Source organism: Ostrea edulis, chromosome 9 (genome assembly GCF_947568905.1).
Source record: "Ostrea edulis chromosome 9, xbOstEdul1.1, whole genome shotgun sequence".
Lineage (NCBI taxonomy): Eukaryota > Metazoa > Mollusca > Bivalvia > Ostreida > Ostreidae > Ostrea > Ostrea edulis.
The window spans coordinates 73,075,660-73,088,538 of record NC_079172.1 but is presented as its reverse complement, the minus strand read 5'-3'; the positions used below and the strand labels follow the sequence as shown (position 1 = coordinate 73,088,538).

The 12,879-nt window shown below is 36.5% G+C and overlaps 6 non-coding genes across 6 annotated transcripts; all 6 read right to left on the bottom strand.

Annotated features, from left to right (window-relative positions):
* Positions 1-5,937: 5,937 nt before the first annotated feature.
* On the bottom strand, positions 5,938-6,010 carry Trnaf-gaa (transfer RNA phenylalanine (anticodon GAA)). The gene has a single exon. It is a non-coding gene; the product is annotated as a tRNA-Phe (tRNA).
* Positions 6,011-7,199: 1,189 nt separating this feature from the next.
* Positions 7,200-7,272, bottom strand: Trnaf-gaa (transfer RNA phenylalanine (anticodon GAA)). The gene has a single exon. It is a non-coding gene; the product is annotated as a tRNA-Phe (tRNA).
* A 1,185-nt stretch (positions 7,273-8,457) lies between these two features.
* Trnaf-gaa (transfer RNA phenylalanine (anticodon GAA)) lies at positions 8,458-8,530 on the bottom strand. Its single transcript has one exon. It is a non-coding gene; the product is annotated as a tRNA-Phe (tRNA).
* A 1,189-nt stretch (positions 8,531-9,719) lies between these two features.
* Trnaf-gaa (transfer RNA phenylalanine (anticodon GAA)) lies at positions 9,720-9,792 on the bottom strand. The gene has a single exon. It is a non-coding gene; the product is annotated as a tRNA-Phe (tRNA).
* A 1,183-nt stretch (positions 9,793-10,975) lies between these two features.
* Trnaf-gaa (transfer RNA phenylalanine (anticodon GAA)) lies at positions 10,976-11,048 on the bottom strand. The gene has a single exon. It is a non-coding gene; the product is annotated as a tRNA-Phe (tRNA).
* A 1,183-nt stretch (positions 11,049-12,231) lies between these two features.
* Positions 12,232-12,304, bottom strand: Trnaf-gaa (transfer RNA phenylalanine (anticodon GAA)). The gene has a single exon. It is a non-coding gene; the product is annotated as a tRNA-Phe (tRNA).
* Between the last annotated feature and the right edge of the window lie 575 nt (positions 12,305-12,879).

The window sequence follows — 12,879 nt, the reverse complement described above, 5'->3', positions numbered from 1 at the left end:
TTTGCAATAAATATGTCAAAACTATACAAAAACGCGGAGAAATATTTCATCTATTATCTAGATCTTTTGATGAAATAGGAATAAGCAAAGGGTATAAAATCTATCCCATTCACACTTCAAGCAAAATGCAAATACATAAATGCTACTGTACGTATAAAGAAGACATGGTCATGTATGCTCGCCATGAAAAAGCATCGAATGTGGATGACTATTTACCTGGGTCTACTCGCAATATCTGTAAAGGACCGAAGATGTACGTGTACACTTGACGAAAATACTCATAGTAGTAGTAAAACTCCCTTTATTAGCATAATCCATGAAACAAAACGATACACTCCATTTGTATTCCAACAGTAAACAACATTGTCCATTGTACAGACTGCGACACACTTAGCCCGTGCCGATCAGCTATCTTCAATCAGAGGAAGTATCAGAGTAGAATATTTACCCTGTATTGTGCATGAATCCTTATACCGTATGATTTACTTGTCAGAGTATTGCAGATTTATAAATCAGGAAATCATTTAGGTATATAAATTGTTTGTGCCTAGATAATTTGCATATACAACACTGCACGAGTGTATGTGATGAGAGAGAGAGAGAGAGAGAGAGAGAGAGAGAGAGAGAGAGAGAGAGAGAGAGAGAGAGAGAGAAATTTAAACGATGATCTTGTAATAATCGCGCTCTTATTCAGACAAATGATATCGTTAATTCAATATAAGAGAACAGTAACTCAATATTGCTCTCATTAATTGATAATACAGATTTATTTGATTCATTTAAAGCATGCAATAATTAAAGATTAAACATATCTTTAAATAATGTTATTTTCAATTACTTCATTTTATGCTAATTCGGCGCTCAATAGATCTTATATATCTATGCCATTTTGCTTTATTACATTCTGCGTTGAACTCCAAGCAAATTGTGGTAGTGCAAAATGTAATAATTTAGTTTATCATATGCGAAGTTATTAAGCACATAGATTTTATTTTATTTAAACATATTTTATTGAGAAACTCAACAGGATTGGGCAACAGGCATAGCCTATGTAGGCCCTCTCCCAAATACAAAGGTCAAGTACAAAGATACATAGAGTCAAGGGGAGGGGACAAGAGTGTCTGTCCCCCACCTTTGATAACAATATCCATTTTTTTGGGGTTTGTTTTGTTTTTGTTTTGTTTTTATATTTTCCGCCACACTCAACAATTTTTCAGTTATCTGGTGGCGCCCAGTTTTTGTTGGTGGAAGAGAGAAACCAGATACAATGTACCTGGGAAGAGACCACCGGCCTTCCGAAAGTAAACTGGGAAACTATTTCACTTACCAGCGCGAGCGGGTTTCGAACCCGCGACGACAGAAGTGAGAGGCCAATATTTTGTAATGCAAGTAAAAAAATATATCGGGTGACAACCCCCCTCCCCCAAACTTGACCCCAGCTTGAAAGTTCTGATATAATAGTAGAAGGCACACACCACCACCAATTAAGAAAATGAAGATATTATGAGGCACTCATAGTAGAGGACTCTAACCACCCCGACAATGGAAGAAGATGAAGTGTAGGGGGAAATTATTGAGGCAGTCAAAGTAAAAGACTCTTTTAACCCTTCACCCCCACATTAAGACTTTGAACATCGGATAAAACATCTTGCTTTGTTTGGGTTTTTATACACCCGTCCGTCTGTCTGTCTGTCCGGACCTTGTGGGCAGGATACAGACTGAACAATAAGCCTTAGGGCTTTACAACTTGGTATATTTGATCACCGTGATCAGAGGAAGATGCCTATTGTTTTTCAAGCTCAGAGATCAAATGTCAAGATCGTAGTATCACGTTTTAGGAAAACCGTGTGGCCAAGATACAAACCGAACCGTAAGCTCCAGGATATTATAATTTGCTATATTTGATTATCATGACGAGAGGAAGGTGCCTATTGTTTTTCAAGGTCAGAGGTCAAAGGTCAAGATCGTAGTATCACTTTTTAGGAAAACCTTGTGGGCAGGATACAAACGGAACCGCCAGCTCCAGGATGTTATAACTTAGTACATTTGATCACCATGATAAGAGGAAGATGCCTATTGTTTTTCAAGGTCAAAGGTCAAGGTCGTAGTATCACTTATTAGGAAAACCTTGTGGGCAGGATACAAACCGAACCGTAAGCTCCAGGATATTATAACTTGGTATATTTGATCACCATGATGAGAGGAAGATGCCTATTGTTTTTCGAGGTCAAAGGTCAAGATCGTAGTATCACTTATTAGGAAAACTTTGTGGGCAGAATACAAACCGAACCGTAAGCTCCAGGATATTATAACTTGGTATTTTTGATCATCATGATGAGAGGAAGGGGCCTATTGTTTTTCAAGGTCAAAGGTCAAGGTCGTAGTATCTCTTATTAGGAAAACCTTGTGGGCAGGATACAAACCGAACCGTTAGCATATTTATGAAGTAGCGCATTCTAAGGCTATCCCTCTTTATATCTTGATATCCATTTCTACAAGCATAATAATGAATTTGCTCACAGAGGACAGTGCTAACTTCACTAAAATATGAATCCCACTAAAATATGTTTTCCTTGAGCAAAATCTACGGGCGTATTATGCCACGTTGGCGTTGCTCTTGTTTGTTTTATTTTATTTCTGTTTTCGTTCATCTTTTTAAATTATTATTTTGAATGGCAAGAAATTTTGAAGAATCCAATTTTCCATTTTTCTCTTACTGTTGTAACCCCCCCTCCCCATGACAAATGACGATACATGTCTGGTTATTACATGTACATTTTGCTTTTCAACACATGCATGCATACTAATTGTATGGTGTAGAATTGCACCCTTTACCAAGTTTTCCTTCATTTACACAGTGTAAGGAATGGAAAATCAAAATTACAAAACAAAATGCATAAAGGCCAAGATAATTTTAAGCGTCGGAACTTCATTCATAAATACATGTATTCAGAAAAATCGCATGCATGCATTGTAGGACTATAGCATATGTGTGTTTTAACGTTTCTGTAACGTGCCATAATGATTATTTTCATTTCGTAGATCTGGCGCAATGGATATATTCTGAAAATAGACATACCGCTGTACGTCGAAATTTCATATCCAAATGTATTCGATAAGATGTTAGTATTCATAAATCAGTAAAATTCGTGTTGAGGTTTTATTTGATATGATACAGTGTCAATCTACTGTAATGCATTAGTAAGATATGCAAAAGGCAAGAGTATAAACATTTTCTAGTATCGATATCTATATGATCACGAAAAAACATTATATAATTTGTATCCGGATTCATATGCCGATTTAGATATCAATAAAAACAAAGCTGCATAGTTTTGGGAAGAAGTTCTAATGAGTCTCATGAAATTAAAAGAAAGAACCCCACATTTGCATTCAAACTAGATGTACTTCAAAATGAATTCATTTCTGCTCTGACTGAAAGCATGATTCTATATTCGGGAACGAATCTTGTATACAAAATAATTAATTGGGGAACACATCAATTCGAGCTCCTTTGTAATTGAATGAAATGCAAATATGCACCTTTCTTTCAACACGAATTGATATGTTGTTTCAGGCACGTATACAGGGGGTTGGGGTGGGCAGGGAGGCTGGGCTGGTCTGCTCTCCCCACTTTTTCGACAATTTACTTTTTTCCGTTATTCTAACATACAAAGTCAGTATTTTCTACATGCAGTTTAAACTGATATCTTGTTTTTAAATTTGTAATGAATTCAATTATAAGCATCACTCCTGTAAGTTTTTAATATATTGTCAATAACAAATTTTTAAATAGCTGGAATTTTTTAATGCTTGTAAGCTTACCATTATATCGGTGATCAATTTTCTTTCCTTCTGGGAAATGATATATTGTACATCGAAGTAGGAAACTCTCTCTCTCTCTCTCTCTCTCTCTCTCTCTCTCTCTCTCTCTCTCTCTCATTCTCCTGTTCAATCAATGAATATGGACATACAGAGACCGTAAAAAATTATATGGTTCCTAAAGAAACAATAAAACTATATTTTCGTTTATACATTTCCTTTTATATGTGTCTTTGTGTAATCAACTGTTTATTGTGGATTGCAAATGTAATACCCGCATTTTTAAACAGATGTCCATTTTCGATCATTATTCCCTTATTTGTATATCCAAATTTGTATATGATCATCAAAAAATTTTGAATTGAGCACGCAATATATCCAAGCAGATGCTCAGTGTATATGATTAGATTTCCGATTTCTATATACTGCAAAACCTCGACTAGACAAGCATTCAATACAGGAAAAATTTTCGACTCTGACATCTCCCCTGATTGAAGACACCCTATTTGGTACAGGTGAAGTGTGTCGCAGTCTGTATAATGGAATCACAACGTATTGTAAAGTTCTAACGAGATACAAATGGAGTTTATCATTTTATTTCGTGGATTTATCAGAATAAAGAAAATCTAATATTTTCGGTAAGTGCACATCTCCGATACCCGTTGAATAGACGTCCGTATTTGATACGGGTTTTTTTTTTATGTGGCGAATATGCCATATCTGCATTACATATTATGCATATGGCATGGACCTGTATTTTGTAAGAATTGATATAAATAATATATTTTGTGCTCTTTGCTTATTCCATTCTATCAGTATGTAATTGGCAAATGATTTCTCCGCAATTATTTCATAAGAAACTGCAAATACTTGCATGCACTTGCAAGTAAGCAAGAAAAGCTTCTTTCTTCTTTTTTTTTTTTTTTTTTTTGCATTTTTTTTCTAAATTATCTAAACTTTCGGAATATTGCATTGGTATACAATAAATATTTTGTAATTTTGAGCAAAGCATAGTGTTTTAAAATGTGATTTTATTTGTTTCGTATTCCCTATATATTACTATCGGAGATATGCACTGGTCGAGTCCACCTAGAAAAATCACTCAGGTGTGACAATCACATTTGGGGTATAAACGGGTACAGTAAATTAGGCTACCTGAGAGTAATATAGCGGATAAGATGAGAAAGGTGTACGTATTTATTAATTCATGTCAGCTTTAAATGAGTTTTCAGATTACATTTTCTCCTCAGCTGTTGGACTCCTGAAAGTAATGACATATCCAATGAAAAGGTGAAGATAACGAATAGTGATCAATCTCATAACTCCCACAAGCAACACAAAATTGAACGTTTGGGCAAACACGGAACCCTGGATATACCAGGCGTTGGATCAAGTGCCTAGGAGGAGTAAGTGTTCCCTGTCGACCTGTGATGCCAGCCGTAAGCCCTTTTATCTTGATCAGGTAAACGGAGCTATCCGATGTCAAAAGCAGTATGCCAAGATCGACCCAGAATAGGTATGAAACACATCAGATAGCATTTGCTCGAATGATAAGTTGTATTTGCAAACTACATTGTTATAACGACCATAGAATTTACAAAATGTTGACTTTAGACCAGACTGTTGAAACCCTTGCACCATCAATTTGGTTGTCAATAACCTGCCTCCATTTAAAAACTAACCATAAGAAGACCAAGCTCTTGTATATCGAATCAGATGAGATTGAAAGACAATTAAGAGGCACATTGGATGAAATAACAATCAGCTGTTTGATTTCATTTCAAATACATATTGTGAGTTATTTCAGGGCAAAAATTAAGGGTGTTACAATAAAAATTTAGTAATTTTAAAATGTTCTGTGTTAGCGAACAAATGCGATATCAAAACTGTGCAATCGTATATGACTTTCTCAATGCATGATATTCAGTTAAGAATGTTCAGTCATGTCAAAGGTACATATGATAAAAGTGTTAAAGTTGAAAAAAGGGGGAGAGGTTCATCCAACGTGATATTAAAGATATGTTACATGTAAGTCTATGAATATTTTATTCCACTGCTACTTTATCAAAGAAAATGAAAGAAAACGTTGTGTCTGTCAGCCGCCGGAGTTTTCCATGCCAGAACCCGGGATTGAACCGGGGACCTTTAGATCTTCAGTCTAACGCTCTCCCCTCTGAGCTATTCCGGCTGACAATGGATATTAAATTGTCAATTTACAAATTCGTAAATCTCTTTAATCTATATAAAAGACATGACTTCTGAAACATGTGAGTTAAATTCAAAATATTTACGCAATAGTTAACCGTATACTTGTATATCGTTGTATTGATCATGGAATATTTCTTTAGCTGTGCCGTTTTCATTCACACTTGATGAGGTTCTCAAAAGAATCCGACAGGGCTCATCGAGAAGTGTGAACATTCTAACAAAGATCCCCGCCAAAAAAAGAAACTATATCCCGGGGAGTTGAGAATGAACTTAAAGGAGTTGTCAGATTACATTTTCTCCTCAGCTGTTGGACTCCTGAAAGTAATGATATATCCAATGAAAAGGTGAAGATAACGAATAGTGATCAATCTCATAACTCCCACAAGCAACACAAAATTGAACGTTTGGGCAAACACGGAACCCTGGATATACCAGGCGTTGGATCAAGTGCCTAGGAGGAGTAAGTGTTCCCTGTCGACCTGTGACGCCAGCCGTAAGTCCTTTTATCTTGATCAGGTGAACGGAGCTATCCGATGTCAAAAGCAGTATGCCAAGATCGACCCAGAATAGGTATGAAACACATCAGATAGCATTTGCTCGAATGATAAGTTGTATTTGCAAACTACATTGTTATAACGACCATAGAATTTACAAAATGTTGACTTTAGACCAGACTGTTGAAACCCTTGCACCATCAATTTGGTTGTCAATAACCTGCCTCCATTTAAAAACTGACCATAAGAAGACCAACCTCTTGTATATCGAATCAGATGAGATTGAAAGACAATTAAGAGGCACATTGGATGAAATAACAATCAGCTGTTTGATTTCATTTCAAATACATATTGTGAGTTATTTCAGAGCAAAAATTAAGGGTGTTACAATAAAAATTTAGTAATTTTAAAATGTTCTGTGTTAGCAAACAAATGCGATATCAAAACTGTGCAATCGTATATAACTTTCTCAATGCATGATATTCAGTAAAGAATGTTCAGTTATGTCAAAGGTACATATGATAAAAGTGTTAAAGTTGAAAAAAGGGGGAGAGGTTCATCCAACGTGATATTAAAGATATGGTACATGTATGTCTATGAATATTTTATTCCACTGCTACTTTATCAAAGAAAATGAAAGAAAACGTTGTGTCTGTCAGCCGCCGGAGTTTTCCATGCCGGAACCCGGGATTGAACCGGGGACCTTTAGATCTTCAGTCTAACGCTCTCCCCTCTGAGCTATTCCGGCTGACAATGGATGTTAAATTGTCAATTTACAAATTCGTAAATCTCTTTAATCAATATAAGACATGACTTCTGAAACATGTGAGTTAAATTCAAAATATTTACGCAATAGTTAACCGTATACTTGTATATCGTTGTATTGATCATGGAATATTTCTTTAGCTGTGCCGTTTTCATTCACACTTGATGAGGTTCTCAAAAGAATCCGAGAGGCCTCATCGAGAAGTGTGAACATTCTAACAAAGATCCCTGCCAAAAAACAAACTATCTCCCGGGGAGTTGAGAATGAATTTAAAGGAGTTGTCCGATTACATTTTCTCCTCAGCTGTTGGACTCCTGAAAGTAATGACATATCCAATGAAAAGGTGAAGATAACGAATAGTGATCAATCTCATAACTCCCACAAGCAACACAAAATTGAACGTTTGGGCAAACACGGAACCCTGGATATACCAGACGTTGGATCAAGTGCCTAGGAGGAGTAAGTGTTCCCTGTCGACCTGTGACGCCAGTCGTAAGCCCATTATCTTGATCAGGTAAACGGAGCTATCCGATGTCAAAAGCAGTATGCCAAGATCGACCCAGAATAGGTATGAAACACATCAGATAGCATTTGCTCGAATGATAAGTTGTATTTGCAAACTACATTGTTATAACGGCCATAGAATTTGCAAAATGTTGACTTTAGACCAGACTGTTGAAACCCTTGCACCATCAATTTGGTTGTCAATAACCTGCCTCCATTTAAAAACTGACCATAAGAAGACCAACCTCTTGTATATCGAATCAGATGAGATTGAAAGACAATTAAGAGGCACATTGGATAAAATAACAATCAGCTGTTTGATTTCATTTCAAATACATATTGTGAGTTATTTCAGAGCAAAAATTAAGGGTGTTACAATAAAAATTTAGTAATTTTAAAATGTTCTGTGTTAGCGAACAAATGCGATATCAAAACTGTGCAATCGTATATGACTTTCTCAATGCATGATATTCAGTTAAGAATGTTCAGTCATGTCAAAGGTACATATGATAAAAGTGTTAAAGTTGAAAAAAGGGGGAGAGGTTCATCCAACGTGATATTAAAGATATGTTACATGTAAGTCTATGAATATTTTATTCCACTGCTACTTTATCAAAGAAAATGAAAGAAAACGTTGTGTCTGTCAGCCGCCGGAGTTTTCCATGCCAGAACCCGGGATTGAACCGGGGACCTTTAGATCTTCAGTCTAACGCTCTCCCCTCTGAGCTATTCCGGCTGACAATGGATATTAAATTGTCAATTTACAAATTCGTAAATCTCTTTAATCTATATAAAAGACATGACTTCTGAAACATGTGAGTTAAATTCAAAATATTTACGCAATAGTTAACCGTATACTTGTATATCGTTGTATTGATCATGGAATATTTCTTTAGCTGTGCCGTTTTCATTCACACTTGATGAGGTTCTCAAAAGAATCCGACAGGGCTCATCGAGAAGTGTGAACATTCTAACAAAGATCCCCGCCAAAAAAAGAAACTATATCCCGGGGAGTTGAGAATGAACTTAAAGGAGTTGTCAGATTACATTTTCTCCTCAGCTGTTGGACTCCTGAAAGTAATGATATATCCAATGAAAAGGTGAAGATAACGAATAGTGATCAATCTCATAACTCCCACAAGCAACACAAAATTGAACGTTTGGGCAAACACGGAACCCTGGATATACCAGGCGTTGGATCAAGTGCCTAGGAGGAGTAAGTGTTCCCTGTCGACCTGTGACGCCAGCCGTAAGTCCTTTTATCTTGATCAGGTGAACGGAGCTATCCGATGTCAAAAGCAGTATGCCAAGATCGACCCAGAATAGGTATGAAACACATCAGATAGCATTTGCTCGAATGATAAGTTGTATTTGCAAACTACATTGTTATAACGACCATAGAATTTACAAAATGTTGACTTTAGACCAGACTGTTGAAACCCTTGCACCATCAATTTGGTTGTCAATAACCTGCCTCCATTTAAAAACTGACCATAAGAAGACCAACCTCTTGTATATCGAATCAGATGAGATTGAAAGACAATTAAGAGGCACATTGGATGAAATAACAATCAGCTGTTTGATTTCATTTCAAATACATATTGTGAGTTATTTCAGAGCAAAAATTAAGGGTGTTACAATAAAAATTTAGTAATTTTAAAATGTTCTGTGTTAGCAAACAAATGCGATATCAAAACTGTGCAATCGTATATAACTTTCTCAATGCATGATATTCAGTAAAGAATGTTCAGTTATGTCAAAGGTACATATGATAAAAGTGTTAAAGTTGAAAAAAGGGGGAGAGGTTCATCCAACGTGATATTAAAGATATGGTACATGTATGTCTATGAATATTTTATTCCACTGCTACTTTATCAAAGAAAATGAAAGAAAACGTTGTGTCTGTCAGCCGCCGGAGTTTTCCATGCCGGAACCCGGGATTGAACCGGGGACCTTTAGATCTTCAGTCTAACGCTCTCCCCTCTGAGCTATTCCGGCTGACAATGGATGTTAAATTGTCAATTTACAAATTCGTAAATCTCTTTAATCAATATAAGACATGACTTCTGAAACATGTGAGTTAAATTCAAAATATTTACGCAATAGTTAACCGTATACTTGTATATCGTTGTATTGATCATGGAATATTTCTTTAGCTGTGCCGTTTTCATTCACACTTGATGAGGTTCTCAAAAGAATCCGAGAGGCCTCATCGAGAAGTGTGAACATTCTAACAAAGATCCCTGCCAAAAAACAAACTATCTCCCGGGGAGTTGAGAATGAATTTAAAGGAGTTGTCCGATTACATTTTCTCCTCAGCTGTTGGACTCCTGAAAGTAATGACATATCCAATGAAAAGGTGAAGATAACGAATAGTGATCAATCTCATAACTCCCACAAGCAACACAAAATTGAACGTTTGGGCAAACACGGAACCCTGGATATACCAGACGTTGGATCAAGTGCCTAGGAGGAGTAAGTGTTCCCTGTCGACCTGTGACGCCAGTCGTAAGCCCATTATCTTGATCAGGTAAACGGAGCTATCCGATGTCAAAAGCAGTATGCCAAGATCGACCCAGAATAGGTATGAAACACATCAGATAGCATTTGCTCGAATGATAAGTTGTATTTGCAAACTACATTGTTATAACGGCCATAGAATTTGCAAAATGTTGACTTTAGACCAGACTGTTGAAACCCTTGCACCATCAATTTGGTTGTCAATAACCTGCCTCCATTTAAAAACTGACCATAAGAAGACCAACCTCTTGTATATCGAATCAGATGAGATTGAAAGACAATTAAGAGGCACATTGGATAAAATAACAATCAGCTGTTTGATTTCATTTCAAATACATATTGTGAGTTATTTCAGAGCAAAAATTAAGGGTGTTACAATGAAAATTTAGTAATTTTAAAATGTTCTGTGTTAGCGAACAAATGCGATATCAAAACTGCAATCGTATATAACTTTCTCAATGCATGATATTCAGTAAAGAATGTTCAGTTATGTCAAAGGTACATATGATAAAAGTGTTAAAGTTGAAAAAAGGGGGAGAGGTTCATCCAACGTGATATTAAAGATATGGTACATGTATGTCTATGAATATTTTATTCCACTGCTACTTTATCAAAGAAAATGAAAGAAAACGTTGTGTCTGTCAGCCGCCGGAGTTTTCCATGCCGGAACCCGGGATTGAACCGGGAACCTTTAGATCTTCAGTCTAACGCTCTCCCCTCTGAGCTATTCCGGCTGACAATGGATGTTAAATTGTCAATTTACAAATTCGTAAATCTCTTTAATCAATATAAGACATGACTTCTGAAACATGTGAGTTAAATTCAAAATATTTACGCAATAGTTAACCGTATACTTGTATATCGTTGTATTGATCATGGAATATTTCTTTAGCTGTGCCGTTTTCATTCACACTTGATGAGGTTCTCAAAAGAATCCGAGAGGCCTCATCGAGAAGTGTGAACATTCTAACAAAGATCCCTGCCAAAAAACAAACTATCTCCCGGGGAGTTGAGAATGAATTTAAAGGAGTTGTCCGATTACATTTTCTCCTCAGCTGTTGGACTCCTGAAAGTAATGACATATCCAATGAAAAGGTGAAGATAACGAATAGTGATCAATCTCATAACTCCCACAAGCAACACAAAATTGAACGTTTGGGCAAACACGGAACCCTGGATATACCAGACGTTGGATCAAGTGCCTAGGAGGAGTAAGTGTTCCCTGTCGACCTGTGACGCCAGCCGTAAGCCAATTATCTTGATCAGGTAAACGGAGCTATCCGATGTCAAAAGCAGTATGCCAAGATCGACCCAGAATAGGTATGAAACACATCAGATAGCATTTGCTCGAATGATAAGTTGTATTTGCAAACTACATTGTTATAACGGCCATAGAATTTGCAAAATGTTGACTTTAGACCAGACTGTTGAAACCCTTGCACCATCAATTTGGTTGTCAATAACCTGCCTCCATTTAAAAACTGACCATAAGAAGACCAACCTCTTGTATATCGAATCAGATGAGATTGAAAGACAATTAAGAGGCACATTGGATAAAATAACAATCAGCTGTTTGATTTCATTTCAAATACATATTGTGAGTTATTTCAGAGCAAAAATTAAGGGTGTTACAATGAAAATTTAGTAATTTTAAAATGTTCTGTGTTAGCGAACAAATGCGATATCAAAACTGCAATCGTATATAACTTTCTCAATGCATGATATTCAGTAAAGAATGTTCAGTTATGTCAAAGGTACATATGATAAAAGTGTTAAAGTTGAAAAAAGGGGGAGAGGTTCATCCAACGTGATATTAAAGATATGGTACATGTATGTCTATGAATATTTTATTCCACTGCTACTTTATCAAAGAAAATGAAAGAAAACGTTGTGTCTGTCAGCCGCCGGAGTTTTCCATGCCGGAACCCGGGATTGAACCGGGGACCTTTAGATCTTCAGTCTAACGCTCTCCCCTCTGAGCTATTCCGGCTGACAATGGATGTTAAATTGTCAATTTACAAATTCGTAAATCTCTTTAATCAATATAAGACATGACTTCTGAAACATGTGATTAAATTCAAAATATTTACGCAATAGTTAACCGTATACTTGTATATCGTTGTATTGATCATGGAATATTTCTTTAGCTGTGCCGTTTTCATTCACACTTGATGAGGTTCTCAAAAGAATCCGAGAGGCCTCATCGAGAAGTGTGAACATTCTAACAAAGATCCCTGCCAAAAAACAAACTATCTCCCGGGGAGTTGAGAATGAATTTAAAGGAGTTGTCCGATTACATTTTCTCCTCAGCTGTTGGACTCCTGAAAGTAATGACATATCCAATGAAAAGGTGAAGATAACGAATAGTGATCAATCTCATAACTCCCACAAGCAACACAAAATTGAACGTTTGGGCAAACACGGAACCCTGGATATACCAGACGTTGGATCAAGTGCCTAGGAGGAGTAAGTGTTTCCTGTCGACCTGTGACGCCAGTCGTAAGCCCATTATCTTGATCAGGTAAACGGAGCTATCCGATGTCAAAAGCAGTATGCCAAGATCGA